Source organism: Coptis chinensis, chromosome 3 (assembly GCF_015680905.1).
Source record: "Coptis chinensis isolate HL-2020 chromosome 3, ASM1568090v1, whole genome shotgun sequence".
NCBI lineage: Eukaryota > Viridiplantae > Streptophyta > Magnoliopsida > Ranunculales > Ranunculaceae > Coptis > Coptis chinensis.
The window spans coordinates 60,870,337-60,877,508 of NC_141458.1; the positions used below are offsets into that span (position 1 = coordinate 60,870,337).

The 7,172-nt window shown below is 35.5% G+C and overlaps 1 long non-coding RNA gene across 1 annotated transcript; it reads left to right on the plus strand.

Annotated features, from left to right (window-relative positions):
• The first annotated feature begins 481 nt into the window (after positions 1-481).
• Positions 482-3,413, plus strand: LOC147510276 (uncharacterized). The gene is made up of 2 exons (XR_015216755.1): positions 482-2,874; positions 3,133-3,413. It is a non-coding gene; the product is annotated as an uncharacterized LOC147510276 (long non-coding RNA).
• The last annotated feature ends 3,759 nt before the right edge of the window (positions 3,414-7,172 follow it).

Sequence of the window (7,172 nt, forward strand, 5' to 3'; positions counted from 1 at the left end):
CGGCGTCGCGAGTCCAACAGCAAGAAATCGTCCAGTTTTTATTTGAACATTTATTATTTTAGTTGCTGTGTTGTGGGGTTGGGTTATTGAGGGAGTTTAATATCGATTTTTATTGAACTGTTCACTACGACAAAAAAGTCAATAGATAGCATTTGTTTAATTGCATTTATAAAAAAGCGCTATCCAAAAAATAGACATTGCGTAGGGCAAAGTTAACGCTATTATTTACTTGTACGGTTTCCATTTCAATTGCGTTTAGTGCTTGCACGCGATCCCTAGAACCCAGTAAACGCTATCTCGACTTCACACGTGGGTAAACCGGGCAATTAAAAGTTCACACATGTGACAGAATCAGCAAAGTATATAACTCATTTAGAAGAATGAACTCGTTAACTTCGGTGAAAATAGAAAAGCAAAATTTGAGAAAGGAATTTTGATGATTGATGCGATTAGAAGTCGGAACAGCCATCAGATCGAGATTGCTTCTGTAAGAAACGTAAATCTCTTTTTAACCCTTTTATTTCTGATTGATTTACTCCCATATATCCTTATCCCTTTCATCATTTGTTCGTGTATTTTTATGTCTACCATATGCCATCAAATCAAAGTACGCCTCAATCTCTGAAGTTCAAAATTTTATTTTAAATATACCTTCTAGATCCAGTTATTCCTTCTTAAATTTGGTTGAAAAGAAACTCGTTAAAAAATTATGGGATTTATCCAAGTTTCTTTGTTAAATTTGAAGTGTTTTTGTGCTATTTTCTAGTGGGGGAACTCTTGCAGAAATATATGTGAAGGAGCACATGGTACGTGTTAGTTCTCTGTTCAAATCTTTTGTAGCCATGACACTTTTCAATGATTTGAACACTTTGAATCTAAACATAATACTTGTAATTTGGATTGGGTAGCTTCCCCTTTGTAAAGATGAACACTTTCACCTTCAATAGCATGTTTATTTATTTATTTTTGTAAAGTTTCAATCCATTCATAGTTTACTTTGTGAAATTAAGTTGTTAGGACGTGATGGTTATTTCGTTAAAAGTTTATTCATTGGGGGCAGATTGACCAAGAGTACCACTAATCCTATTTAAATTGAGAATAACCCAAAAGTTGTTGAATGTTGTAGGAATATCTTGCAAATGCAAAACATACTACATACACCTGGTCTGTGGTGCTTTGTTGTTCCTGTAAATTGCACATGGTAAGTTAGAGTGTTAGACTAACTAAGCATATGGGGTATCGATGCACTGCCTAACCTACAGATTGTTGTTCTCTCCTTTGTTGTTCTTTATTTTTCGATTGCTCGTATATATTGGATTTTTCCTTTGGTACCAACCTGAATTGGTTTCTTAGCTTAAGATGTTTTCTTTTCATCACCAAGTGATCTAACTTTGAGGTCCAAAGCAGATACAAAGTGATCTGACTTTGCTAAAGTGGTAGGTGTGTGTGTCTTGAATGCTTAATGTATTTGTAGTAGCTTACTCAATGGGCTTTTTAATGCTTCAATTTGGTCATCCTTGATCGATTAATTTGGCCTATCCCTCAAAGGTTAATTGGCTGAATAATTATTGAACTCGTGCGACCTTAATTGACAAGGCATGCACTAAATCTTTAGTCATGGAGTTGTATTTTAATCTTTTTAATCTATTAATGTAATGGATTACATGCAGTATTTGTTTAAGCAATGGTAGGCTGCATAGAATGTTGGAAAACCCATTATATAGCTGAGCAAATTTAAAGATTCAAAATATATTTGGTTGAACTTGAAAAACCTACTTTGGGGTCCCACCTTCCAACTTTTCAAGGTTAGTGGTGCTCCTCTTGATTACTTACGTTCTATTTATTTGTCATATTTGTATATGTACTTTTTGTTAACAAGCTCAACTCAGATTGCATGTGCTAGTATTTAAATTAACTTGAGTAGTTTTTGGTTCCTCTGTTTAGTAGTCCTTTGTGCTGCTTGTTTCCAAAACCCTTTGACAACGACCAATCTAGAATGGCAAAAAACTTCAACCCGTGTTCATTAGGACTAGATTTTTATCATTTTAATGTGGTTCTTAAGTTCTTAATTACCAATGGGATTCTTTAACCGACATGAGTGGCCATACTTAAAATGATGTTGGACTTGGTGGACAACAAAAAAGGGCAGTCTACTGATAATGATTAGAATTTTTAGAGTATTCATCTCTCTTAAGACCTACAAAAAACTGCTTCAACCTCTATTATATTTAAACCTTAGCGAAGGTTGGGCAGTACGCACATTAGTGTCAACTATCCAAAACTGCTTCATAGTACTACTTGTTAATATAGCTCTTTATGAAGTTTTCAATGGTGTGGGAAAAGTTATTTGTTTGTGCTGTATAGATTAGCGGGAACAATGATAAATTAAAGTGAACTGAAATGGCCGGGTATTAAAAGTTTTGTAGTCATTTTGTAGTAAGCAGTAACTAAGTTATTTAGTTTATTAGCTAAGAAAATCTATCAATCAGTGAGACCCGGCCCATAGGAGAATAGTAAGGAGCTACTAGCTATGCTTAATTAAATACTTAGGTGTTTATCAACCAGGAAGACCACATGAAAACTTGGTAACTACAAGCGTGCATGCTCTTTAATTATGTTTATATTCTTTTGACTTTGACTCAATTGTTGGTTGGTGGCACGTAATTCGGTTTTTGTACCGCCTTGTATTTTTTTCACTCAACAAGTGTATCCAGGTTTTTGCTATATGAAGTATTTTTTTTTAAAGAGTATGCTTGTTTATTTATCTCTTAGGTATATGTAATTCAAGGAACAATATGCGTAGTCGGACTTGCTCATTTGAATTGTGTAGCATTACCCCATTCACATTCCTTCTGTGTTAAGAGTTCCAAAATGGTAAGTATATCTCATTTTTTTCCCTGAATTTTAATTCCTTGGATGTTGATTCAACTAGTCTAATTCTTCAAGCTTAGTTACCTTTTTAATTAAACAAGTTCATATCAGGGCATGCACAAAGCCTCCAGGAGTAACTAGACTGAAATTATACATGTTAATGAAGTGTGTGCTTAAAGGCCAATAAGCTATTTAATTTGAGAAATAATGCTGACCTAATTGAATGAAACTTTGTATTTGTGTTTTGTTTTGCATTTGCAGAGAAGCAGAAAGTTGGCTTGCACATTGACCTACATGGTCACGGTAAATGTATCCAAGTAAGTGGTGTTACGGTTTTCGAAGTGGAGACCAATAAGCTTTATAGTTAATTATATTACCAATCGAAACAATTTGTCTGTTCTACTTACCTTAGTTAAAGTACAATGCAAACAAGTCTGTTTTCCATTAAGTTTTCATCTCAATTTTGTTACTAGGCATTGCAATTTGTAACTACTACGGATCTCATTGGTTTTTTTTCTAGTATAAACCTATTACATGTCCAATATATTGTTAGTGTTTGAAGTCTGCACTTCTATGTTTGATTTCTGAAATGCATGGTATGACACTATGACTTTATATATTGTCAGGTTGTTGATAGTAGCCACAGGTATTGACTCAGGACAAATCAAAATGTTTACTACATTGGTGGCTTGATTTTGTATTTCTAATTATGTTTAGAGTTTGTCCCTTTGGATTTGAGCAAGGTATAATGATAACTTAGTGCACAATTTAGAAACTGTTCCTACTCAATTTTCTTTTAAACGAAACCATTGTCACTGCAGAGAAAGTAATGGCACCTGACGAACTTGACTTCAAGTCCCTAATCATGGTAGCTTCCTAGATGTTACTCTTGTATGTGTAGGTGTTACAAATATGTGCATGTGTGATAATGGAACCATAAGCTCAAAATGGCAGAGCGCTCAAATAATTGAGAGGTTGATGGTTCGGATCCATTTGGGTCCAATTCCAATTTATTTATTTTCATTATTCAGATTTTATATAAACAAAAAGAATAGCATTTTTTGAATGTTATAGAAGTTTAATAGCTCGAAATAAATGCTATCAATCTGCATACAAATGTTATGGAATCAATAGCATTTGTGTCTAAAAACGCTATTATTTTGATAGCGTTTTTGGACACAAACGCTATCATTAAAAGCATAGCATGTCCATCTATAGCGTTTGAGAAAACGCTATTGAGTATTTTTTTTATAGCATTTTTTGAGTGCTATCAAAAGCCTTTTGTGCAGTAGTGGTTGTAGCTCTGTTCACGCTCTGAACAGGCGCTAATGGCGATCGCGAGGAAGCGCCTAGTTTTTATTTTGAACCGTAGTATTAGATTTACTGTGTTGTTGGTTAGAGGGATTACGATTGGTGGTGGTTGGAGGTTGTCATGGCGCTGTCGAAGCTCCCAGATGGATCGTTAATGGCATTACTGCCATTACTGTGATACTGGGACTTGGGTTTTTATGCATTTTTAAAATAGTTTGAACTGTTTTTGTTTGATTTGGTGGGTTGTTGATGTATGTTTGTATGATGGAATGTGGATGGGGGTTGTTGAAAGCTTGTAGCAGCCATTAATAGCGGTCCGAAATTGTAGATCTAGTTTTGAGGATGGGTTATCGAGTAGGTGGATTGAGTTTTTGCCTTTGTTAATGTATTTTGGATTTGGAGGGGGAGTCTAACCGACTTGATGAAATGGGAGTGGGTGGCCGGCGCGTTTTGGTGGCTGGTGGAGGAGGAAGCTTGGAGAAGATGACTGTTGGTTGGTTTGGGCTTTGGGCCTAATTCCTTAGTTGGTTTTGGTTGGGCCGACCTTGTTTTGTTGTTGGGCCCGATTCTATTTTGGTTTTGGTTGGGCCTTTTCCAATTAGATTGTTTTGTTTGGGCTCGATTTCATTAAGTTTTGGGACCAGTTTTAGTGTTAGTTGTGGGCCGAGTTTTATTTCGGTTTTGGGCCAAAACTAATTAGTTTTCTTTGGGCCGGTTTCTAATTTTATGTGGGTTGGTCCTTATGTCTCCATTTGGGTCAGGTGGAATAAATAAGTTGGTTTTAAACTTTTGGGTTTTAAGGTTTGGGCTTGGCCAGTTGGGTCCGAACCATTGACTTTGACCATGCCAGTTTGACTTTGACCGTTGACCTTTGATTTTGACCATACCAGTTTGACTTTGACCGTTGACCTTTGACAATGACAGTTTGAGTTCGACCATGATGTGTTGACTTTGACCATGGTGTGTTGACTTTGACTTTGATCGTTGACTTTGACTTTGACCTTTGACCGTTGACTGTGGAATGTTAACTTTTTTAGTTTTTCACATATTTGATAATATGGACAAATATAGTAATAAAATATTGTCGGAAATTATATAACGTTGTTTGTTATTATCTAATTAAGATTTGACGTGAGTGGTGTGTAAAGCATATATATATTGGGCTTTGATTGTGGACTGTGGACTGTTTAATTGTGCTACATTTTATGTTGTAAAAGTGTATGGACAAATCTAATGCTAAAATGCTGTGGAAGCTTGTATAAATTTGGTGGTCAATATCTAATTAAGATTTGACGTTGATATTGTGACATTATATAATATGTTGGGATATATATATTAAATGCAATAGTTTTGGAGAAATAAATGTATAAACGCTCCATTACTTTATAGGTGAGATGCTATTATGAGGTAGTATAGTATGTGTGGATATTTTTCCACGGGATTGTGGTTTAGTGCAATAATATATTGGCACATGAAAGAATGAAAATGGTTATGAGATATATTGAGATATTTCTAAATATTGTGGCTTAGTGCAATAAGATAATCGACATGCACGTGATATAGTGGAATTATTATGAGTCATTAATGTATGACACCTGAATAAATTACGTAACGAAAATCCTAGAACCTGACTACCACAACTCATGTGATCTGCCCTGTGTGGGCGTGTGCTAGGGGTGGGAATTTGGCCCTAACGACCCTAACCCGGCCCTGACCGACCCGACCCTAAGCCCTATAAAGCCCTCACAACTAAAGCCCTCACAGAGTTTAGGGCCGGCCCGGCCCGGCCCTAATGCCTTCTAGGGCAGGGCTAGGGCTAAGATTCTAAAACATAGGCCCGACCCTAACCAAGCCCTAACCAAGCCCTAACCGGCCCTGTTTCATACTTTCACTATAAATACACATACCATAATTGTCCAACTCTTTGTTAAATATTTTCAATTAAAATAACATTGTCCTTTGTAATTTATCACTTACACCCAAGGGTACTTTCAATAACTTGTTTTATATAACAAAAACTTGTCAACTTAGCGACCATGAAGAACAATGAGCACTAGCCTAATAAAAATAAGACTTTATTCCTTTGATCATCAAGTCAAAGTCCATAACTTATTATTCTCAATTTCTTTTCTCACTTATTTCTTATAAATTATATTTTTATTCACATCCAAGCCAAGTCTAAAACTAAAGGTTTCCTTCCACACCATTAAAGCAAAATACTGAGCGGAACATTTGTAACATAGAAACCAAAAACAACCTTTTGTCGGAAAAATGACATTTGTAATCTCAAACCTTTCTCCATCACTTGTTCAAAAGCCAATATTTTCATTTCCATATACAAAGCTTGAATCACTTTTAAATTAGAAGAAAGGTAATATTATATTTGTTTGAATCTATTATAGAAATAATTTATGATATTACAAATAGTTTAACAACTTCCATGACCCTTAACCAAAACTATTATGTTTCTTCTTTATATCTATTACTTCTTCCTTTAAAATGATAATATAATTATTTGTCTATGTATTTCAATGTTAAATGTAATTTTAGTGAGGTTTGAGTACAAGGAAGAACAAATTCAACTCTCGATGTACTTCCGGTTCATTAGATTGTGGATGTGCATTTTAAATTTTGGACTTATACTGATTATTACTAGATTGGTTGGACTTTGAGTTTGTAGATTATTGTACATTTTGTAATATAAATGAGTTTTAAAACCGATGTAGTAAAAAATATATATATATATATATATATATATATATATAGGCCCTACCCTAAAGCCTTTAAAGAGGACTAGGGTCGGGTCGTGGCTTGAGGTTTAGACTTGTGACCCGCCCCGATCCGCCGCCCTATGTCGACTTTTTAGGGCGGCCAACCCGCCCTAATATCCGGAAGGGCTTTAAATGTTTAGGGTCGGGCTAGCCCGACCCGCCCATTGCCCACCCTAGCGTGTGCTATTTGATTGGCCCTTCCGCTTCAAAATGATCTGA